This window comes from Lepeophtheirus salmonis, chromosome 3 (genome assembly GCF_016086655.4).
Source record: "Lepeophtheirus salmonis chromosome 3, UVic_Lsal_1.4, whole genome shotgun sequence".
NCBI classification, from domain to species: Eukaryota; Metazoa; Arthropoda; class Copepoda; order Siphonostomatoida; family Caligidae; genus Lepeophtheirus; species Lepeophtheirus salmonis.
The window spans coordinates 22306296-22333502 of NC_052133.2; positions in this window are offsets into that span (position 1 = coordinate 22306296).

Below are 27207 nucleotides of genomic sequence, written 5' to 3' on the forward strand. Positions count from 1 at the left end.
TAAAACCTTATTCGAAGACTATATGTCTAGAGATGTACATACTTCTTCACCAGTGCCAAAGACTGTCACACGACAACGTTTATTATACCTATAGGGAAATTCCGGTACAAAAGAGCGAATCACAGTTTTTGGTGGAGGGGGGAGTGATTTAATCGAAATCTTGAAGAGATCATGACTGACATAAACTGAAGAGTTTGTTGTGTTGATGATACTCTAATACAGCGTTCTCCAAAGTGATTGATACTGCTTCCCTGGGGCGGTGCTTTGTAATACATGTAATGCATAAAAGGCAGTTGGGGGGGGGGCTGTAATAAAAAACAAAACAAAAAAACAATAATTAAATATTAATACGTGGTAAAAAAAAAAAAATTAATCATCAAAATTTAAAGAATGTGACTATAAGGTAGCAACATTGAATATGTTGTATATTATCTGGTTAATAAGATGGAAGTACGTTAAATCAAGATGGTATTAATGTATTTCACAATTAGTACATTTATATTTTATCCTATACTCATTCATTTAATTATAGAGGCCTGGAATAGTAACATATAATACTTATTCCCACATCAGGGGAATATAAAAGGAGGGATTTGTTGGAAAAAAAGCCCAAATTAAGAGTCAACTTCATTTTCTACTCAATTCCTTAAGGAGAGGAAATAAAGAAAAACAAGAAAAGCTGCAAGCGTGATAATTTCATATTTCTAGAGTTCTATCCTTAGTATAATGTTACTCTCAAAATGTAAACAGACTACTTACAATAAATACTTAAAATTTGGTTAAAAACGTGGAACTACAGAAAAGTAAGATCTAAAAACTATAACCTAAATTGCACACCCTCAAATTTCAAAGAAGAACTTAAAGTACATCAAGTAGTTTTAAAACTCTATTAATATAATTTTGGTATGAATGAGCTTTTTTTTCATTCACTATTTGGACAAAAGACCTGGAGAGTTATGAAATATCCATCTTCCAACTTTAAAAAAAATGTTATCCATTTGAACCCCTAACTGCTGTAATCGTATCGTCATATATTTTCCCGGAATAAAAGATGACAATCCATCAGCAAACAAAAGATAAGTTAAGGTAGCTTAGTGTGGAATATTTGAAAATGGATTTGTTTCAGTAACACTAAATCAACACAAACTTATGTGTCAGCTATATGGGGAAGTATTTTCAAACGAAGCCATGTAACCATGAAGACTTTTAGAACATTTGAAAAGAATACACCCTGATACAGCAGAAAAAATATAGCATATTTCCAGGCGCTTCGAGAAAAATTCAAGACACGAAACACTATCGGAGTTATATTTTTGACAGCAATCCATTGACGGTTTACATGCTTAATAAAACATATTTGTGCTTATTCTTAGATCTAGTAAGCGTCATACATATGAAATCTATACCTCTCAGTCAACTTAGTTCAAAGATGTCCTTATATCAGTTTTTTCCAAGATGTAAAGTTGGTTCAAGAACTGTTATTTGCTTGACAAAATATTAACAAACCCTAAAGTAGAGTCAGTATTTGATATCGTTTATAATTTTTTTAAAGAGAAAAACATCCCACTTGCTATATTTATTGTGTCTGCAACAGATGGCGAGGCATCCATGAAAGTCGTTATCGTGGCTCTATGAGTTTATTGAGGCTCACTTAAAGTGCACGGAGTAATTCACAGGCAGCATTTGCAACTTCACAAATCAATGAATACTGCTATGGGAAATTCCATCAATTTCAGACTGTTTCGGCAGCTTTGTTTTGAGAATTATGGAGATGTTCTACGTTTATTGCTATACAAGAAGTTAGATCCCCATCAAAGGGAAACTGTTTCAAACGTGTCGATTTTTTGTTGGATATAGTTATTGATTTTTTTTAAAACTCTAGTACATGTCTCTGTGATTATCTAAAAAAAAACCATGAAGGATGGCATTCCTTATTTGTGGTATATATTCACAAAATTCAATGAAATTAATAAACAGTTCCAAGGAAATGATGTCAATCTTATCAAAGTCTGATATCTCCACGTTCTTGTCTATATGTAAGGTATTCAAACGAAATTTAGCCCGTGACGATCATTATCAGTTTTTAAGGGTCTGTGAATCGGATAAAGAAAATAACATCTAAGATGATGTCATTCAAATGTACTGGGCTCACCAGGAAGACTTGAAAAATAAATATCTGGAATACATTAGTATTTTTTATAGCTCAAAGTACCGGACTGGGTTATCAATCTATTCCTAGAAGTCAACATTGAGAAAACAAAAGAAATAGAGGAATAATTAATTTCAATCAAAAACCACATCCATAGTACAAGATATCATATCAAGATTTTAGACTAGAAAAAAATAATCTCTGACCTCTATCTAGTGCTATGGAATAAGGTCAAGATAAATTTTGTGGCTTTTCCAATATCATGTTTGGTGTAAATTAAAAAAACAAAAAAACAAGTTTAGTAAAGAACTTCTAAAGGGAGGTCAGTATAGTTCCTCCTTTTTCCTTTATATTTCTACGAACTCCATCCTAAAGTACACTATTGTCCATGGCTGTTTTCTTTTCTCTTTATATAAGTACCTATCAGATGTATTGTATATTGAGTGCGTTGGGAAATGTATTCTAAAATTTAAATCTAAGCTGGAAATTCAGAAGATTAAGAAATAATTCCAATCCATTATCGTCGATATGGAAGGTTTATTATAATATATTTATAATAGTAAAGTTCAAGCAGTTTCATTTAAAATTAATTTTTGGTTCAATTTTTGCAATTTAAAACATTGATTGCTTAATTTTTTTACTGATGGTTAATAAATGTGAAGCAGTAGAATGCAAGAGTGGGCACAAAGATCACGATATTAACAATGTCAGCTTTCATGCATTTCTGAAACCTCCCGATATCCGCCAAAAATGGATCCCAGCAATATATCGTGATAACTAGGAGCCATCAAAGAATTCAGTAGTCTGCAGTCACCATTTCTTTTCAAGTCACATCAAGAGCAACAACGAGGATACAAACAAATACAGAAAGAGGAAGTCTAAATGTCTGACCAGCCATTGCTTGAAAAAGGACGTCGTCCTATCAACATATGGTTGCTTTGATGCCCATTTTCAAGATAGACTCAAAGACAATATATTTGATGTAACTCCTGTATCAGTGGACAGGCACAGTTCCAATTGAAAAAATTTCCTTCACGAATGATGTCGAGGAGAGATGAAATTGTCAGTGCCAAATCACAATAAGGAGGGAAGTCATGTTTATTTACTTTTTGATACCGTACATTTATTCAAAAATTATTATTCTAACTTTTTAAACAAGAAGGAATTTGAATATTCAGACTTTGATTTCAATGTGATAAAAACAAAGATCAAACACATTCAATACTTGTACACCCTTGAACTTGGAAAAGGTCTTAAATATGCCTACAAATCAAAGGGTTTTCAACCCAAGATCAACAGAGAGGTGCAACGTAAAACTTGCTGACTCTCTCTTTCATGAATCAACAATTGAAGCTTTGTTGTTTTATTCAACCAAGTATCCTGAGTGGAAAGTAACTGCATCATTCTTGAAAATCATAAGAACATGGTTCAATATAATAAGCGTTAGAACAACTACAGCAGGTAAAAGAAAAAGGGATAAGTTCAAGGGGACTGTGAAATCAATGAATATTGAGAACATAAAGTTCATGGAAAGATTTGAGGTATGATTGAAGAAGTAGAAAGACATAAAAAACAAATCAAAAAGCTTATCCAATGAAATATTTTTTTGCGCCATTCATACGAAAACAGTATTGAGATAAATAACTGGATATTTCTTGAATATGAAAGGCTTGGATTACATTTTGCTTGGAAAATAAACATTATAATAATTTATTATATAATAAATATTATATAGAGGTGTTTTGGATGCAAAAGAGAGCTATCAGGAGTTAATTACTTTATGAGTGTACAACAGTTTGTAGGAGCAGAAAAATCCATTAATATTCCTGATTTAATTATCTAGTATGACATTTATCGAGATCAAAACTAGTTTTTCTTCGTCAAGTGAAATTACTGTTGAAATCAAGGAGGAGGCAAACTCCCTTTTAGTACTCTTAAATGGAAAAAAAATCCCTGAATTACTTCAGGACGACGAAAATAATAAAACATTTTATATAAGTGAATAAATTCCAAGGAGCTTCTTACAAAAACAAGGAATGCATTGCATTATTATGCACTATCATAGATTGTTCCAAAATTATTTTGGAAGATGGAGGGGAAATTGATATCGAAAGAATCGTCAGTGATAATTTTTTAAACTAAATTGATAGAGGTGCTCTTATTATTCCCTTACACCTTGTTTTCAACATCTACTGCTCAGCAAGTCCAGTCCATCAAGGAATATTTGACAATGAAAGCACAAAACATACATTTCTTGTCTCAAATTTGTTGCCCGAAGTTTTCAGTACAGTTTTGTAAATAAAATTGGAAGGAACTGAATTGGGGGAAATATTTATTACGAAAGTATGTAATAATGGGCATATCTTCCAAGATCTATTTTATATTCTTTATTGCTTATTCATTTCGCAATTGTTTAGTTACAAATTTTTTTATCGGAAATTAATAGTGAAATAAGGGAAGGAGGGAAGAGGGTAAAAAATGATAAAAATTCGGGAAAGATAAGAAAATTAAATAACAAAAAAAAAATAATATTAACTAAGTATGTACTAATATGCTCTGAATTCTATGTTGGCTCCAAGTTATAATAAAAATATTTTTGAAATATAGATCTGTCCTTTAATTTTTTCTTTATACTGGTGTAAGAAATAGGTTGGCTAGCTTGTCTCCCAAAAACCCAAAATAAGGAAACTGTTTTAATTTAAAAATATTAAAAAAAAATAATTGATAAATATGGTTTGTACAATACGAGTGTTAAGTAAATTACAACGCTTCTTTATTTTTCCTCCCTCTCCATTTTTAAAATACAAGCCTGAGTATACTGAGTAACTCGCTATTTAAGTGTGATATCCTCTTTTTTAGTCCTCCTCGGCTTAATGAACTCTTAGTGAGTTTCAAGCTGACATGGAGAAACTAATATCCCCACACCTCATACACCCATCCCATAAGCAAGAATTGTAAAAAACTTATGGTCAATTTATTTTTCAAAAATATCATGAATGTGTTGTTTTCATTTTTGAAGCAAAAACTTTAATGTATTTATAGGGGAGGGGGAGCTAGAAGTTTATATGGAAGCCATGGGGGTGCCATTCTGAAAATGTCTGCTATAATATATGATACAGAACTGGAGGATCATTGTTGGCAGACAATACATTTTCTTGGGAAATCAGGAGTCCTACTAAAAGAAAAGTATTTTTTTATACAACACGGAAATGGCTCCGGTTTATATTTAAAAGGTAATGATTTGTTGGATTAATAACATCTTCAAATTTGGTTGAAAAAAATATTGGATAAGGATTTTTTTTTTGAGTTTGCAAGCATTTGTATTTGTAGGTATGTTGTTACTTCAACTAATGTAATTATAGCTTCAAGTCTCTTAAAATCCAAAAGAAAAGTAGAAGCTTTACTTAATATAAATAAAAATTTGATGAAAAAGTAGAAAATATTACTAAGATAAAAGTTATTTAAATAAGCCTTCAGCTAAATATGTACATAAACTCATCAAATTAAACAAGATTCTTTCATTTGCTTAACTTGATCATATCAAAAAAAAATATGGTTTTTTTTTCAAGCATGGTTATGTAGAAAAATACATAAAAGTTGGTTGATTTGACAAGCCTCAGAATTATTATTTGACAATAATCTTAATGATGTAATAAGCAGTAATGATATTGGGGGAAATTAATACTAACTAGGTTTGTGTTCAAATCTTATTTATTTATCTTTAAAATACTTTGATTGATTAAAAAACTGAGGTGTGTAAAGTATTATTTTTACATTATATAAATGAAACTGTATATATACATTTTACTATTTCAAAATGCAGTCCAAATAGGATTTTCACTGAAAAACAGCGTTTCCTCGGTATTTAAATCAATCCAAGATAATAAAGGTAAATGATATTTTTGAGATGTTGGTATTAATGGAGACATTGGGGTGAAATATTTAGTAATTGTAAAACACGAAGAAAAAATTAAAGCATTTCTGAATTGTTCATATTTACCTCCATAATAAGTTATATGTTTGCCTCTGTTTATTTGTTAGTCACCAGAATTAAGGCAAAAGTTATAAATAGATATTAACAAACATGGTACAAAGAATATATATGGTCACTATAAGAGACCATTCAATTTTGAGAGGTCAAAGGTTAAGGTAACACAAAACGTAAAAATGCAAAACCGATTATAACCATGAATCAAATTGAAGTACATAGGTCAATTTGATTTGAGGCGTAGGATTTTGCGCTCTACCAAGTGCCATTCTAGTTCTTTTATTTGTTGACCGATTTTTATAATTCAAAATCGAAATACAACTGAAACATAAAATGAATAATCGTTATTTTCATTTTAAAAATTAATCAGACAATTATTTCTATTACAAAATCTGCGTTAATGCAACAGTTTATATACAGCCTACGTTATTACAAGGGTTGTTAATCCATTTTTAAAGTTTTAAAATAAGTTAAAGCTTTAGTCCAAACATAATCATTCTTATTCTATCGAAAAACTTAATGAGACAAGTATTCTGAAAACTAAAATGCCAATAAAAGAGCTTGTCTGATGAAATTTATAAAATAGAAAACCAATTAACCTTCTTGTATTTAGTGAAATAAAAAAAATATGAAACTATTGAGGCTGTGTCATATTCGAAATGCTCAGAAACCTTTACTAATAAATCATTTTTCCATATGTTATTATAGTTAACAAAGAGAAGTGACAACTGATAACATTTAATGTTATATTTATGTTATCTGTTTCATTTTGTAGTTGTAGTAAATTACAATTTATTCTTTTTGTTCCTTTTATTCATTGCAACATTTTTAAAAGTCTACAAAACCACAATAGTTTTATATTTTTAAAAATTATTTTTTCCAAGCAAAAATCTTAAATAACTTTTAAAATGTTAGTTTTTAAGGAGTTGTTTTTTTACATATGATTTTTATTCTAATGATCAAAATTGATAAATTTATTTGATTTGAAAAGAAATGGTGTATTTTTTGTTATTTTTCGGTACTTTAAAATATTTTTCCCGGCTAAAACGAAGGAGTTACATTAAAATATTTTTGAATCAGAGAACATGTATCTACAAATTCATCAACGCATAAAATAATCCCATATCATGACTATGTTAAAGAATAATAATTTTCAAAAACTTGATCTATAGGCTACAAAACCAGATAGTTCTGATTTTAAGGATAATTTTCTTGTTTCTCTAAGTAAAAACTCAATGTCAATCCTCCGGCAAAAAAAAGTTGAAATTTATTCGACTCGTGATAATATTCAATTATGTTCATATGGAGCATATTCAAAGTAAAAATTAAAATTACTTATTATAATTAGTCATACATTGGCTTAGTTATATTGAATTTTAGCACTAATTTAATTTAATCTTATAATGTATTAAATATTAAAAAAAATGGGAAAAATCAATCAAAATCGACTTTTTTAGACAAATCTTTTTAAACTGTAATAATTAACCGATTGCCATTATCAGTAACATTTAGATGTAGGAAGAAATAAATGATTTGTATACATATTTAGTACATAATTATTAGATTTAAAGTTGAAAAAATTAGAAAATATTAAGATGGATTCATTTTGTGTTTACATGAAAAAATTTTAAATAAAATAAAATGTAAAGTACATGTACATTTACTTTTTAATTTTTATATTTATCAAACCACTATTCATCTTCATAAATAAATTCTTAACTTTCTAATTTTATTAATATTACAAAAAAAAATATTTAGATTTGGTGAGGTAAGCTTGAAAGTAATGGGGATGAATGCCTACTTTACATGTCTAAAATCTATAGTAAGTTAGCAGAGTCGTCCTTCCATCTTTTTTACGAATGTGAAATTGTGGAACCTGTGAGAAGGTTATTGGAGAAAAAAAAAGATTGGATATGTAACTCGATCCCATTTAAAAGCAGAATCCATCCTTACGAGGATTATACGCAAAAGTTACCAAAGCAGAGTGTTTGGTAAAAATCTGAGGACATTCAGTCTGTATGATTTAACAGATTGACAATTTATAATGTGAAACATCCTTAACTGTGAATGTTATTTATTTTTTGTTTAGAATACTAAGCCCAGTTTTGACTCCCTCCTTCTTTTATGTGTATTTATTTTCTTTTTACATATAGAGTTATACCTATATGTAAGGCACTTACAAGAAATCAACTTTAAAAAAAATATAGGCGAAGGTAAAAACCTGGTTTTTCTATTTCTAGCTATTTTTGTTTCATAAGAAAAGAAAGGTATTCTTGTAACAAGAAATTAAACTAATTTTAGATAAAAGTTCTAAATTGTACTGAATCCCATTTGCTTATAATCTTTAATTTAATTTGATTGGATCTTTAAAAAGTATAATGCTTCAGAGGAACTGCAATAGCCTCTTAAAAATGGCACAGTATTAAATTAGATTATGAGGAGGAATAGTAAATGAGGTTGGTAGGATTAGGTTATTAACCTGGTGATCTGAAATTATTCTTCTTCTTATACTTTCAATCTTTTGAGCCTTGTTATATTGATATAATAAATATATGAGTCATAAATTTCCAGATTTGTTGTTCAACGCTTCTACGTTGATTTCCGATCCTCAAAGCATAGAGACGGCACATTTCGTAATGTGGATGTAGAAGAAGGACGTAGATTAAAAAGGTATCTTGAAAATGGTTGTTCCTGTTCTCTAGGACCATTGGATCTATAAGGACACAGAAGTCCTTGTTTTAATTGATTTGATTACGAATGTGTTTCTTGTCGCGGAATCAATGTCTTCTATTTCTCCATTGAGTCATGAAGCCTATGTGTATAGAAATTTGGCTGACCTGGATAGGAAATACCAAAGGATAAAATTCAAAATAAGTAGATGGAGAGTTTGTCAGTGTTTTTTCCCCCTTTGCTATGGGAAAATTTAGAGTTCAGGGACTTTACAATCAGTATTTGAAAAATGGGTTCAATATAGCCAATATAATTTTACAGGGAATCTATAGCATAGCATAACCTTTACAATCGAAATATTAATTGAAGAAGAGAAAGTATTTAACCTTTTCTGGAGGACCTGATGAAGGATCATTATATTTTTGTACCGGGAAACTTTGTATCTCATTATGACCTTAAAGTAATTCGTTTCCCAAGTCATTAGAATAGGGAAGTTGCACATAATAAGAATAAAGAATCATGTTTGGATCAATGGTACAATAAATATTCAAATATATCCACTTCCATTCGTCATTGGAAGACTGTGTGTCCCAAATAAGGTATTATGGGGTAGTTGAGCGATCTTTGCTATGTTTGTTATTATTATTCTGATGAATTAGCCTCATTTATCATAGAATCAATAAAAAAACTATTTAGTTTATTAGACATTAAATATTAACTACTATATTAAGGAGGAAATAGACCATGTCCAAAGTGAACGCAGACATTACAATACGAGGATTGGATACTTCAAAAATCTGTTATATTATTAACTTTTCACTTTTGTGATGCCAAATTAATTCATTACTTATTAATTAAAATTAGAAAGACACATTTCATTTCCATTAATAAAGTTAACATTTTTGCTATTGAGAATGAACTATTATGAACATCCAATATATATGTATATATATTTGATGAAACTGAGCAGCAGTCTTTTTTAATCGTGTCCTAAAATAATTTTGGAAACTATTCCCAACCGTACAAATTGTGTTGTATTACTCTTATTTTATGAATTTCTGAGTATAAGTGGTGTTCTGCATCTTGAAATTCAATGTGATAATTGAGGGTAAAAAAGTTAAAATAAGACTTTTGACAATTAATTTTCTTTACAGAGGCCAGAATAGAAATGATATATGTAACTGTGGCTTTTGTAACAAACATGGTTATTTGTGGTGTATGTGATGAAGTTTATATTCACTTTCTTGATGAAAATTATTCTAAATTTTTGCCTAACCGCAGCTTCGGCGTCATTTCCAAATCTTATTACTATCAACCTAAAATTGAATGTGTAGAAGATTTAGTAAAAGTTGTCATCAAAGCATCTACTAAATGCAATGTTATATCCTCCAGGAAGATTGATCATCCACAAATACAGGGATTTAATAGAAGGAAATTCGTGGACAAGAATTTCTGTTCTTCAAAGGGAATAAAGTGCTATCACATCTTCACTTCCAAATTTACTTATCCTGAAGTGTACTCCTAAAAGAATGGCCTAGTATTTCGCAAAAATCTTTTTGCAAACTTATTCAAACATGGACTACCTCTCTCGATTTCTGAATAGTATTTTCTTAAAAAAAAAAACTTATCGGAGGAAATAATTAAATATCTTGTGAAAAATGTTGTTCCGTTGCTTTTGTGTAATGAAAAGAACAACTTTTCTTAAAATCAATAAAAAATTAAACGAACTTATCTAACAAAGAATTAATAAATATTCATTTTCTCCAACATTTCTCCAAGTTTCTTGCCTATTTTCACTTCTCCTACTACATATATCACTTTATACAAACTTTATAGAAATGTGCATCCGCTATGTGTAAAATTTATTTCACCTGTTTGCTATATATACACCACGCCAGATGGGCATCAAAAGATTTAAACTGCCTAAAAATTTGGATGTTTCATCTGAATTCGAATACATAGACATAGACAAGTGAGGATTGAGCAATATTTCTGTGTTTATAGTGGGAGTATATCTTTGAGCCTGGATGTCTGCTCATCAAGCCTTAAGTACACCTAATAATGACATGAATTTAATAAAATTCCTCCTTAAATATTCCTCCATTAGTTTAGACATATCTCAACATCAAAAAAAATTATTGTAGAACTTATGGTACTTGTCCGAGGAACCTGTGGATTATCTCTATTTGACAGTGCATTAAGTTCAGAATCAAAAAGACGTACAATAAAAGGCATGAAAAATTTGAGTAATTAAAAAAAAAAAATCCTAATTGAGTAATTCATTCTCGAGAGTCGAGGGAAAATTTATGGAGGAATTTATGGAGATTTTGTGTACCGTCCTTACTCACCTTAAATAAAGGTGACCATTTGAAATAGACACACATTAACCACCCATGAACATGATATTGCAAACTCTTTAAAACAATCTTGATGTTGTTATATTTTTCTCTAAGTTTTATAGAATGATCTTTTGGTACATAACCATAATTATTTCTATTGTGTAACAGAACACATTTCAAACATCGTTTGAAACCGTTAATAAAAAGTCTTCAATCCCTGAAATCATATTCTGGCAGTCCTATAAAAAGAAATCAGTTTGATATCTTCCCGTCTTTGAAGTAGTTAATACCTTAAATCATATTCTGGCAGTTCTATAAAAAGAAATCAGTCTTTTCTTTTTTGAAATCCAATAAATTTTAGGGCTACTACAATCACTTCTGCTCTGGTATTGGGAACTGTTTAAATTTTACTCACCATCTTTTTTTTCTACTTATTATGTCCAAGAGTAACATTCGATTATACAGGTCAACAAAGTTTACTTTTTCGAAAATATTTTTGTATTCTTAATTAAATTCTAGTAGGAATTACGAATCGCTAACTTTTTTTGCATCAACTTAGCAAAATTATAGGTTGAGCTTTCTCCTTTCTTTATTTCTAAGAAATCAGTAATCCACATCAAAATATATTTTTTATTTGCAAAAATTCAAGTTAATTTTAAATAATATATATATATAAATATATATGTAGGACCATTCAATTATGAGAAGATTCAATTTAAAAGTTAAAAGAATTACACCTTGGTCTTTGAATTATTTTTACAGGAAAGGAATTTAAACTAATAAGGTTTTATTTACAAAAATACTTTTACAAAAAAGAGGCACACCATATATCTTGATTCCTAATCTCTTTCGTACTTTGTGGCCTTAGATTTTATATTACCTCTAACATTTTTTTTCAATTCCTCTTCCTGGACTTTTATCATTTCTTCACTACAGAAAATCGAATTTATATCTAGAAGTAATAATTTAGGTAAAGTAAATTATACCATTTCTTTGTATATTCGTTTCTGATCTTTAGTATAACTGACATCCAATTATGAAAAGTCATCTCATGTAGCTCAACTTTTTTAGCTAGACAACATAATAAAGTGTAGAATGTGGAACATTTCATCCTCATTTTGCTTTTCCAACAATTTAATTCGTTCTAAATCCGTATTTGTTTTTTTTTAGGTAGCTTTCTCTAAGTATAATATATTTTATTCAATTTTAACTTTCAATGATTATCTCCATGGCATGAATTAATCAATATCTCCACATTACATACTGATTTAAAAATTCTGTTTTTGTCTTTTCTTCTGTTTGGTCATTCATTCCCATCATGATTGAATAATTATTGCAGTACTCTGCAATAAATAAATTATTTATATTCTAAATATTCTTCTACATTCATATGATGTTGGATTTGAAGTTGCTCCGACTAAGTACATTATATTATTATACAATTTTTCCATTTGACACAGTAATGTCCTTTTAAGTCAATATAAATAGTGTATATTGCACGCAATGTGCAGTACTTCAATACTCTGTCGCTCCTAGAGTGCGTCGTTACCTTTATTGTATTGAAAAAAAGGCCCGAAATCATATTGTCTTTAGCCTAATAATTCAATCATACGAACTGCTACTTATCAATTAAGTACTCCCAAAGTATGATAGTCTTACGATTATTCCACAATTTTAATATGAATTACATATACTATTTTATTTCATAATATCTAAACCCTACCTAGTATTTTAATAGATACTGTATTATTATATTGCTTAGTAATATTGTATTATATGCGAAGCTTATTTCTATGCACACTACTTTTCGGCATTCTATATTATTCCAAATATCTTAGTTTCTTGCAATATTTTTAATCCTTAATCTCCGTGTAATTTCTCCAAAATAAGCTAACAATTTTACATATATAATAAGAACACTTAATTATAGTGTACTCAAGAGTTTTATTAAGAATCAATCTACAAGTGATCTTATATCTCTTTATTGTACATGCATATAAGAATAATTTTTATGAGGAAATGGAATTGATGAAAATTTGATATGTGGTATCATTGATAGCTAGTATTAAGCTCAACTCAGAAATAAAATTTTGGACCCATTATTTAATCCAAATTTAAGTTTTGAGCTCTTAAAGATGAATAAATTAGTATTTTGATGAATATTTGATTAATTATACATATATATAGTAAACCAAAGCATTGATAGGAAAATATAGTATATCATTGAAAAGCTATCAAATGGATTTAAAAATATATATTTTTTATGAATAAAAAAAGTTAACTTTTACCTGAAATATTTAAAAATTGATGGTCTTTGATTTTCTTATTTTTGAAATTTTAATGGTCTATGGATAGAACACTTTTAAAATCTATAATTGATCATTTAAAGTATTATTTTTTAAAGTCAATAAATGTAAAAACATATTTTTATCATTCTTACATCTGTTTAATTATTTTCAACGTTGTGTTTCTATTTCCATATTGTAGTTTTTTTTGTACATTTATTTTACTTTAATTTAAAAAGATATGTCCAATGATATTTTTTTACTATATAAATTAAATTATGGTTTTTATTAATAACATCCCTACTTCCACAATGATTGTCCATTAAACGAGATGCATTTTTTGATTTTCGTTGGTGTAGAGGATTGGATTGCCCTTTGACGCCCTATATAATATTTTATCAATCAGACTATTGACAATTCCAACATAATAGTCAAGAAGCGATAATTTAGTATTTTAGGATATTTAAAGTTATAAACTATATATATGGCTATTTACACATCCTATATCTAGAAGATAAAGCTTTTTTTATCCATGAGATCGACTCACCATGCCTTTATTGTAGATAGTTACAATTATAGGACAAAAATTTTGTGTACCTTTCGTTCTAATAGACTATCAATTGTACTGTTTTATATGCTCTGTCACTTTTATCATCTTTAAAATTATGATTAAAGTGGAGATTTCGAAGTATCACTTATAACGACGTGAATGTTGGCTTCAATGAAGTATATTATGCATTCATTTCTATGCTAACCTCTTCATCACCTGTAATAACCTATATTATAGTTATTTAACAAATTTTCAATGTCTTCTTCATCATCATAATGTATACTTTAATATAATACTCTAAATTCTAAAAGAACAAAAAAAAATGGATACGTTTTCAATCCTGAGCAAATTTTTTGATTGATAAGAAAAGAGAAAAATACACCTTTGTAACCCAGAGGGACAGAAGTCTCCCAACGTTTTTAAACATGCATAACCACAGCATTTTCATCAAAACAGAGATAAATTTTCAACAATTATTCCTCATAAGTATTAAATAAGCAATAACAAATTTAAGTTATATACACATAAAAAGTATATACAATATTATTTAATCGAATTCTAATAAATGGCATAGTTTGAAGACTTATATACAACGAACATATTGTTTATAAAGTTTAAAGATCTATTATTATTCTTTCTAATATTTTAAAAATATCTTAAATATCATGAAAAATAATGCAATGAAGAATGCATCAGAGTATGGGACACCAGTGTTCCGTCAATACGAAAGGGTTAAAATTTCTTGCGGAATTACCCATATATATATAAACTCGTATACATATTTAGATTTAAAAAGGGACCTAAGATAACTTGTATTGGGATGTTCAATAAAACTTTTGAGTACCCTATAATTAAGTGTTCTTATTAAATATGTATGTAAAATATTGAACATAAAGATAGGAAATTCCGTAAGAAACTGAGATATTAGAAAATATACAGAATGCCGGCAAAGATTAAGTTAGAAATTAAAAATCAAATACTTATAGAGAAAATTCAAAAGCGGGGGGAAAATATGGAATTGACAAAAATGGAAATCATAATTATAGAACAGAAATAAGCTTGGGATAAAAGTAGATAGTTAATAGAGAAATTGCACAAAAACATTATCTTTATCAATATATCAAAGTTTCCTTCCAAGGTATTTATAACAGCATCAACTCTTGCTTCCTTCACTATAAAAAGATGTTCCATTAATAAAATTAGGTCATTATGTGACTGTGAAATACAAATTGAGTATTCAGTAATTTGATACAATTTGACTGAATTGAGTTGAATATATGTTCTTATGCAATTAATCTTGCTAATTGCTGTAAAAAGTATTTGAAAAGTAACAATGATTCAACTTAAGAACCATTTAGGTAGCAAAAAATAACTAACGTATGTTTGTAGGAATGAATTTATAAAAAGAAGTCACCAGGTGCACTGTATATAGTGATCCCTGATTCATATACCTATACAATATTTAAAAAAAAGGGAATATAAAATATAAGGAGTACTGAAAAAAATGAATCAAATCTCATAGATGTTTACTTCAACTCACTTTATATAAAAATGTAAAAAAATGAAAGTGACTTTAAATGAGGTTTAGAAACAAGCTAAAGTACTCCCTGACTCATCAAGTATTATTATTTCTTTCCCCACAATCTGTTATTGTTATTTTTTATTCTTGGGGAGAGAATGTCTAAGTATTGAGTGATCAACTACTTGTAAGAGTGCTCATAAAAAAATAAGTGTAACACCAAGGACTTGTTGAGGTGTTATATTCTATATTATTAAATCAAAATTTGTCTGTTTGTCGACACCTAAAAACTCTAAGTACTACTACTAGTTAACTATAAAATAAGTCAAGTCGCTGAAAAAAAATCACAGAGGTAAGATCATCAGCAAGTATCTAAGAAATAAAAATTAAAATAAATTCACCATCATGGAGTGACGTAACGTAGTGGATAACGCACTCAGGAGAAGTTATTCGACTAAAATCAATGCATATAGGTTCAAAGGTCCTCGTTTCCAAAGAAGAAAAAAAAAAAAAGTATGTGGACTAACTCAAATATTTTAAGAGTGTTTCTCTGAGAAATTAATAAACAATTGTTTGACGCATTCCATAAATTCAATCGTGTCATTATTTCAATCCCTTTTGTATCACTAAATGCACAAATAGAATGCGGTAGAAATTTTTAGAAGCTCTTACATCTATTTAAGTCTGTAAACATTTGTTTGAACATACAAATAAATATATTTTTGTCATAATGAATTTAATTCTTATTCCATAGGTTTTTATTGTGTTTAAAATTAATAATATATTTATCTAAAAACGGAAGGAAATGTTTTTATGCTCTTTCCATGCAATGAGTTGTGGGGATCTTATTTTCTTTATATGCAATTAAAGATACAACTTCATTTTGTGATTGAAATGTATATTTCGAATGGTTGAGCATTATACTCATTTCAAAAAGAATATGTGTAATTGTTTTTGGATATAAGTATGCAATGAAGTAACTATTCAAAGTTATGTGATTTTTTTTCCTATTAGTCTTTTTAATAAAATTACAATGAAAAAAATATGAATAAATCCACGAATGATTGCATTTTTTCTTTGTTTCTTATAATTACATACCATAGAAATGTTATAACTCATTTTTTTATTTAAAAAGGTCTCAATTAAATGTGTTTATATATTTTGAATGTTAATTTTGAAGAAGGACAATCTAAATTCTAATTACAGTCTATTTTGTTATTGATTTTCATAGTAAAATGTAGTTTAATAGTTTTATATATAAGTGCGTAAAAATAGCTTTAATTTCAATTTGAAAAATTTCCTACAACATTGTAAACATATTAAATCAGCCCATACAAATCTTTTCAATATAGCAAAATAACTCTATGTTGGGGATATTTTGGTGTATCATATAAATCGACCATTAACAAAATATAAAAAATGGATTTGGAAAAATATGTTATAAAACTTAAAAACTGAGCCTTTGGATTTAAGGTATCTTTTTTGTTTCAAAATATGTGTAGCATCAATGCTTTTTAGGGTATGATGTAAAACATTAACAAAGTAATGTAATAAAAATCCTTACCAAGCACTGTTTACACAACATTTTTATTATTTTTTTCTTTACTAATGGACTAAACATAATTCAAAATTGTGCATTGTCTATTTTTTCTTGTTTTTCGAATATTCTTTTTTCAACAAGGTATAATAATATTTTGTATTTGTACAAACTATCATTAATTAAAGACTGCGTTGTATTTTTGCATTCCTTTTGAGTGCTTGAAGAATATTTCCAATTAACTAAGAATTGAAATTTAGATCACGTTTATGTTCTTAAGTTGTTGTTTTTTCTGCTTAAATTAGTAAGAAAATAAGTAAGTAATACAATAATGTTTTGTTACACTTTTCTAAACGGTTAATTTATCGTATCTTGATCCATTTTGAAAGTTGACCGACGTTTTATAATATCATACGTACATAATTTTGGTTTGATGTGCTTAAAATACGTCAGTACGTGTAAAAGGATTTTACCTTTAAAAAATAAAGAACACATTGATAAGTTTACAGGTGAACTGCCAATAAGTATAGCACACATTTTACCGATAAATATTCATTCTTTTGAAAAAATCATATGACAAAAGTTCCATCTTACAAAGTCCAACTTTTAAAACCTTAAAGTGCTAAAAAAAATATACGTTTTTCTTTGGAAGTATACATTTTAGGATATGATTTGTATCTTTAGCTAGTACTTTGTAGTCAAAGTTCATGACAATTATTTCCTGAAAATTCACTTTTTTTTTTCTTTATAAGAATAATAAAAGTTTTGACTTAGATTTTTACCTAAATTCGTCGTTCAATGAACCCTCTTTCAAACATACATTTTCTTAATATAAGGTTTTCCTTAATGAATGTGCTTCGACAAGCTAGGAGTACAATTAGCTTTACAAAGAGGAATTGAACAAAGTATATTTCCTAGAAACGAATCAGAAACATTACAAAATAATAAAAAAGTTTTGAAAACGATCTTAAGAATTGACTTAACACTTATATCCATATAGCTTTTGAATCAATCTTGACATTGATTTATATTGTATATCTTATACATTTAAAAAAAAAAATATTAATAAATTTTTTTTAAAGAATAAGAAAAGTTTACTGTGAGATTTTAAAGTACATAGGTATTTATACTTTATTACAGTTATAAATTAAAAAAAAAACAAAAAAAAAACAAACAAACAAGAAAACTTAAAAGCTTTTTACTTACAAACAAATGTTCATACAATCTCTTATTTGTAATTGAAACTCAGCTGAAAAAAAAAATATAAAACTTTAGTTAATTTCTTATTTAGGAGAAAGTTTTAAATAAATTTTCTAAAGAGAAGTCCTGATAGAGGAAAATATATTCTCCTGCCTTTAAACACAAACACTTCTCCTCAAAAGTATTCATACCTTTGTATATTTTTGTGATGGAACTAATGCATTTATGCCAATTTTTTTAATAATAATATGTGACCAAGAAGTGAATGAGAACTATACTCAATTCAAGGAACTTTTTATTTCATTGGTATTTTATTGATGGATTACTAAGAAATACTATGTTCATAATTATATATATACCCTTATGTTTTAATAGTCTTTGTTTTTTATGACTAATTACTGATTTTGTACAATTCCACAAGCTTCTTGCATGTTTCCAAGTGGAATTATGGCCCACTCTTCCTTGCCACAGACCTCAAGCTGGGTTAAGTTGGTCGGTTTCCTCGACATCACTCTTGTCTTTAAGTATCACTACAAGTTCTCAATAGGATACAAGTTTGGAATTCGACTCGGTCATTCTAGAATGTTGATATTGTTATGCTTGAATAATTTTTTTACTACCTTACCAATTTGTTTTGGATCGTTATCTTTCTGATACTTCCAGCTGTGGCAAAGCTGGAGTTTCTCAGTAAACTACTTCAAGTTTTCATCGAGAATTTGGATGTAATCCTCCTTCTTCTTGATTCCTTCGACCTTGACGAGGTTCTCTGTGCCACTGAAAGAGAAGCATCCCTATGGCTTTATGCCACCACCACCATGCTTACACATTACGCTTCCTGGCCCACCCACTGAGGTTTATAGTAGTATTTAACCTCTTGTGTTGGTTAATTATGCTCTTGACAGTCGCCATAGGGACATCATACTTCTTTGAAATTGTATTTTAACCTTGACTATGATGACCAAAAATTGAGTGTGACGAGACGACTATTGCACTATTTATACTCTTCTGGAAATATGCTTTTTCTTATTTTGTTTAACATTTGGTCATCAGAAGAGGTATTTATTTTATTAAGATATCTTAAAAGAACTTTAAGATCAAGAACAATGCCTTTTACACATTTTTATAAACATTATTGTCACGACTAAGAATAATTTTAAACATTGCATTTTTTAGTTATCCATCAATAAAATACCATTGAAATCAAAAGTTCCTTGAATTTATTGATGTTATTCTTTCACGTGTTGGTACATATAATTAATAAACAAACCATTTTTTAAAAGTTGATTTCACAGAGTCAATGTAATATATATCAAACCAAGTCTTGTCTTTTACTGTATTTTTTTTTCCACAAAAAAAAAAAAAAATGCTGTATTAACACACTAAATTATTTTTTTTAACAATAACAAATGTTCCTTGGCTCCAAATGCTATATCTCTTGTTTAAAGGTTGATAAGAACTAACATATATGATTTAATTCTAGTGCCGCTACCTATGGTCAACCTACGAACTTTTGAGCCGACCTAATATTAAAATCTTACTTGCATTTAGTTCTCCTGAACAAATAACGCCAGTTAAATAAGCCCCTTTACATTTTAAATAATATTTTCATCAACAAAACCCTGCAACTATTCGACCTTCATTAATTCCATTCGAAACGTATTCCACAATTTTATTGAGTCCAAAACTTCTGTTCTGTTCGATTGTAACATGAAATGTGGTCTTCTTTTCTCTTATTTTGACAATATTTATTATATCCTCATTAATGGAGAATCTCTTCGAGCAATATAACATTCTGACAATCGTAACCAATAATGTCTTTGTCTCCACAAACACGTATCCTGGAATTCTTCCATCGTTAGTTTTCTACTCACCATATCTGCTTGGTTTTGCAGACGAAGAACATGCAACCATTGATTTGCAAGAATTTATTTTGTTAGTTTGTTACACACTATTAAGTACATAGAGGTTCCATCTTCCTAGATCAGACTCATAAATAATACATAGAGTTGTATATAATATGACATTAACGCACGCAATATTATTCTAAGTTGCTAATCTGAAGAGTGTTTTTTTTTATTTTCCAAAGTTCTTATCATTAATATTTAATTATTGAAGAGATAACAGCTAAATATATCTTATCACTAGGGATTGTCAAAATGAAAGACGTAGAGTAACACTTGTTAGGGATTAATTAGTGTAAGTCGTTGGTTGACTCAGAATAGATGATCAAAAAATGGAGTTATTTCTGCCAATACGTCCTTGCTATACATTGAGTGGGTTTGTGTTTATTTCTTTTTTCTCCAAACTGCTAGCTTCTCTAATACAACATAATGATGGCTAAGCTGTTCTCCTCCTGAACATTGTCACGATTATCCCGTTATTTTTTAGTTTCTTGGATTTTTTCGAACCGGCAGGACATATTTTATTAAATTTTTCCATTACTATACTATACTAAAATTAGTACATGCACATTAGCTTACATGAAAAGGTAAAAAAGGTAATAAGTAATGAACAATTTTAAATGTTAATAATAACAATATTATAACAACATGCATGGTTTAAACCTATCAATTCAATCTTATTAACTAAAAAATGAATTCGTACATCATCCCAATTCAAAACACGAAGATATTTTCTATATTCAAAGTGTCACCAATTATACAAATACTGACTTAACTATTGTCCTCAAATTTTTGTCCAACATATCAATACATAGTTAAAATTTAAGAAAATATAGTTACTCTTTTCACTTATTCTCTTGGAACTTTTTCATACCAATTTTGTCCCATCTTACGAAATCTTGTAGTAGACTCAATACAAATTTTTCTTCCTTGTAATAATTTCTTCACTCAATCATTTTTAAATAAACATTGATTAAGAAAGATCTTCATGATTTCTAACATATTCCTTAATTTTAATTGACTCCATTACTGCCCTCCAGTGACCTTCTGAGCTCAAAAATTCTAAAAAGCTTTGCAATGCTTCAACCATATTACTTTGTCATTTCTTCAGTTCAAAATGTCTAGCAGTTTTCTTGGGACATAAGTAGAGACAATTATCTAACCAATCTACATTTTCTGATTTCATTTACCCATTAAAATATCTCTCAATGTTGTCGTCAATGATGTTTCTTTTATTAATCCATGATAGGGTATATAAAAAACTCGACTACTTTTCATTTCGCTTTGAGGCAGGAACACTTTATATGAATTTTAGTGATATGCTGTATGTATGTTTTTTTAAATATTCCTTCACAAATTACAGACATTTACGAAAATAAGTTTATAACAGAATAAATGTTCTCAGGGCATTCTCCTTCGTATTACCCCAATACTATATTTTTTATTAAGGGGTACAGGTACTTCTATCCTACAATCTTGAAGTCTTTGTACCTTAATATAAAGAAAATGTTTAGTTGGTTCTCCCTAGAATAAAACCCGAGTTTAGACTTAATACCTCATTCCAAATTCGGTTCTGTTAGTATTGTTATGATTATGTCAATATTGATATGTGTATATACGTTCAGTTTTATATATGTAGCTGTCCTTATATATTACATGGTCCTGTTTATATTAATTCTCTTGTTGATACCTGCGTAGCATGTAATAACTCTTTTGTCTTAGTTGATTAAAGAACATTTCAGTAAGAACAATTATTCTCCAGATATATTTTTATATAACCACAATCAAACAGGTTCCACCTCATTATTTTCTATATGAGAAACTACTTGTCTTCGATTAATGGGTCCTTCCACTTTACCACTAATAAATGTGTACTTATTCCATATTGCTGCCTTTTTTGTCACATCTTAGTATATTTTCGAGGAGAAATAATGTAACCGTATCTGTACCCTTTAATATATGAGGTACACCCATATTATAATCCGACAATTTAATTACTTCATAAGATGAAAATTAGAACAAATTTATCTCCATATCTTTGATCGACAAAAAATGTCGATTTTATTCACTTGTCGACTCAGACATATAATCAATCTACTAAAGTGATTTTGAGCAGTGCCTTATGACCTTTTAATCTAAGTGTTTTAACCAAAGAAAATGATACTAAACAGATATGTGAACACTGATCAAAAATAATATGGACTCCCACTTTTAAATTGTCACTCACAACTGAAGAACGAGTCGTCATTAAAATAGAAACAATGATTTCATCATAGAAATGACCAACATTTTAATAGATTTTGTGCTTCAATGTGTTAAACTTCTATGTTGTCTGTTTCTTCATTACACCTAAAACTTAAAATTGAGAAGGGCAATCATCTTGCAAATGACCTGGACATAAATAATTAAAACAAGCACCATCACGAAATGCTGGTAGTCCAGATATTGAATTTAAAGCAGAACTCTTGAGAGCGGGACATAAGAAGATTAACTCTTCATTGTCAATTAAACTTTTAAATGTCTCCATCCGAGATATAACACTCTTGTATTTTCTTATCGAGGATTGACAGCTGAAACTTTGACTGTAGTAGTAACTTAATATCCTAGTCTAAATTGAAATTAAAGTCATTGCACACTCCGTAGCATTAATTTATGCATTTAATTCTAGCATCTCTGGGAGCCTTTTCTTTCCTACGTTTTGGCCCTGATTGATTTTTTCTCTAATAAATGAACGAACCTTTTCATCATCAAATAATGTTTTTGTTTTTTTTCAAAATACATCTTATTTTTGTAATAAATATAAGAAATCGGTTTCTTGAACAAATGGCTCAATTTAATTGAAATAGTATATAGCTTGTTTTAATTTATAGATTATTTTTATTCACAACATCCTTAGCTTCATAAATATCCAATTTACCCGAGACTTTCCATTGCATCAGACTTAGTACTAATATTTATATTTATACCCTTTCAAAGTAACCAACGATACTTTTTTAGGCATACTTACATAATTTATACTTTTCTACTCCAATTTCTGGAAACTTCACTTATAAATTCAAATATATTAAAGAATTCCAATTTTTTTAGATTTGATGGAGATAATTAACTTTATTTCATGTAGATTTTTTTTCTTATTTAAGTCATACCGGTATTTTAAATTTTTATTTGATAAGAACGGAGTATTTTTTTCGATAGAAAATCCGCTTTTCTCTTTTGTACATCTATAATTCAGTAGTATTTTTTCTTTTTGGTTATGAAGTATGTCTTATGTTCATTATATTATTTAACTTTATGATAAGAAAAAAAAAGAATAGAAAAGAAAAAAAGTGACATTAAAGAGAAAAATTGCGTAATGTTAATTTAGAAATAAAAATAAACAGCTTGAACTTGGATGAAGCTTTAAGTTTCCATTGACTTATAAATTAGGAAAAAAAAACCTAATCAGTATCTTAACAATAATAATTAGATGTAATCTATCTACACTCGCTTTCATCATGAATCAAGGTATTGATTTTTTTCTTCAGATGTGTATTTCATTGCTGTTTATTAGCAACAAGGCATGTACATCGAATATTCCTTAGTCCAACAACAAGAATGGTATGTATCATCAAATATAGATATTTGTGAGAATAGAAATGCAATGCTCATGAATAATGTCCCCTGCTGCATTTCAGCACTTTTATACTCAGATATAGTTATCATCAAAAAATACTGTCATATTAGGAAATTACCATATACAAATTTTAATTTTTCAACATTGAAGTAAAACAAGATTTTGTATGCAAAGAAAAAAAAATCACATTTGACATCCATTGTATTAACAGTATCTATATTAAATATAAGTTAATATCAAGGCCCTCGACAATCATCCTACCTCAGGGATGTACAGGAAAAGTTACTATTTCTCCACAATAGAAAACTATAACATAGATGTACCAACCGATTTCATAAGGTCATACCCCATTACTATTAAAAAGTTACTTGCTGAAAAAATTCCAATAATATGTAATTTGTAAATATTGAAGATTTTAAAGGAAAAAGTGTTATAACGAATTACTTATACGACAATATTAATATAATCATCATTAGCATTATGATTATTTGTTTTATGTATCTACTAGCTGAATTCAAGAGTTTGTTTCGATATCAATGACATAAATTTAAACAATATGCCAAATTATATCTTTTAAAGACAATACTTTATGGTTCATCAATAAATTCTTTAACTTTAAGGAACTTTATATATAGAGTAGAGATGAATGTGCTTTATTGTATTTAAAATTTATTATATTTAACAATTATAATTTATATAAATATATTAATAAAAATTTATATTTATTTTATCTAAATAGAAATTACATTCGGTTTTGTATTACAATAAGTTTATATTAAATTTAAATAATGAATAAATAAGAAGCTTAAAAAAAAAAATTAAATAGTTAATTAACAAAAATTGTAGCACATACATAAACTTCAAAGATAATTCAACAATTATCCATAGTTATAATTAATTGGAATTAAAAAAGTTACCATTGTTATTATTGTAAAAATAAATACGATCGACGGGTAAATAAAGCAAATATGGTTAGGGAAATTTTGTCAGGTAATAGATAATATCTTAAATATCCGACAAAATTTAGCTTCAAAAACCTTGAAATATTAAAACCGAATCATACAAATGATGTATTTACGAATAATTTAAAGGGTTTAGACACGTATGAATAAAAAAGTACATCATTGATATATAGAAAATAAATAAGTAATATAAAACATAAAACGAAAAGTAAAAACGAGTATATAAAAGCACATAATTGTATTCTTCTCCTATGAGGATTTCATTGCCGTTAATGCACAACAAGACCTTTATATATCTTATAATGTTTTTGTTTTTATTTATATCATAAAATAAATATATATAAAGGTTAGTTATCCTTCTATGAATAAATCAGTTACATTTTCTACAATCAAACCTATAGAATAAAAAGAATACTGTTATTTAAAGAAATTGTAATCTTAAGAACTTATACTGGGACATACAAAAAACACTTTAACGAAAGATACTATTTTTAAACCAACAACATTAAATATAAGTTGAATCAACAATCATCTTACCGCAAGGATACTAAGGAAAAACAAACACTAACTTGTTCTCTACATTCTACAATCTAAAACTAATGGATCAACCAAAATATCTAATAAATTCTATAGCCATGGAAAAAATATTTAATACAACATTTCTAAGGTTACTCTATTCTTGAATAAAAGACAATTTGTCCACCTCAAGCATCATTAAGAAATATATATATATATATATATAAATTACACTAAAAATAAATTAATCTAATATAAAAATACTTTACATTCTGGTAGTTACAATTATCTTCATGATAGGTCTCCTGGCTGCAATCATATGTTTGATTCACTTACAACGACAAAAACTTAAACAATTTCCCAAATTTTATTACTTCAGGAAATTTTCATCCAATTCATACAAAAATAAATATATAATATATTTATATTTTTCATAATTATGTATGTATAAAGTAATATCACTAATATAATAATGTACCATTTAAAATTAAGGATTTGATAGTAATTTATATATACAGCTTTAATAAATTCCTTTTTATGAGTTTGGATATGGACTGTTAGATGCATGTAATTAAGGTTATGTCTATGAATGTATATTGTAGCGCGGCGGACAAATGGTTGATGTCATCCACATGAAACTTAATAATAATAAGATAATTGGAAAATTTTGATATTTTGTCAGATTTTTCAAAATAATGTTAGAAGTACGGTTTTGAAAATGAACACTGTTATCCAATTGTGGAATTATATATATTTTTTTATAAATCGGGAAATACCTATTAAAAAATAAAGTTGACAAGTTATTTAACAAAAGTTGAAGCACATACATTAAACTACAAAATTATTTATAAGAAACATATTATCTACCATTCCATTATAACTATTATAGTATATGTGTAATTTAAACGTTACCTTATTTCTGACCATAATTTTTGGGAACTCTATATCGCATTGACGGTTAATATTCGCTTCATGAAATTCCGTTAAAGGATAACTGAAACATTTGAGTATTTTCACCAACTTTCAAAAATAGTGTTAAAAGTACGGGTTTGACAATTAACACGGTTATCCGATAGTGGAATTATATGTACCTTTTAAAAAAAAAAGTCCACAAATACTTATAAAACATAAAAATAGTTGATAAGTTATTTAACAAAAGTTAAAGCTCATACATCAAACTACAAACTTATAAATAACATATTTATCTACCATACCATCATAAATATTATAGTATATGTGAAATTTAAACGTTACCTTATTTCTGACACATTTTTTTTAGGGAACTTTACATCGTGTTGATGGTTAATATTTGCTTCATGAAATTCCGTTAAAGGATTGCTGAAACATTTGAGTATATTCCTTAACTTTCCAAAATCAAGTGACACAAAAAATCATAGAACTTTATACCTACTATTATTTTTATATTGAAATTTAAAGAAATAACTACCCCCTCCTTCTCATATAAAAAATTCGTAGCGCTTCTCTGTTGTTAACATATCTAATTAGTAATAATCAGTGCCCTGGAAAAGGAGTTCATGCGCGCTATCTAAAGAGAAAAATATGAACTAATAACGTAAACCCTTAAGCTTATATAAATAAATACAGTGAAACTGAATCAAATACTTAATTATTCACAAAGTTAAATATATTCATAGAAAAGAATATACAAATAAACAGAAGATTTACAAATTAAGAAACAATTTGCCTCATTTTTAAGCTTTTGCTCGCATTACTTGCGATTAAGATATTTGAGGTACCTTCAAATTATATATTTTTATCTCTTCTATTCGTTATAGCCATTAATGTATAAGCTCTCAAAAAGATCTCGGAAGGAATAAAGAAAATCCATGGTCTCTTTCTATTTTGACATTAAACGCATACTGGGAGTAACAGAACGTCTTCTAGAAGTGATGATGGTTATAAAGAACAATGGTGTTCATTACTAGGGAACCTTTGAACTTTCACCTGAAATATAATA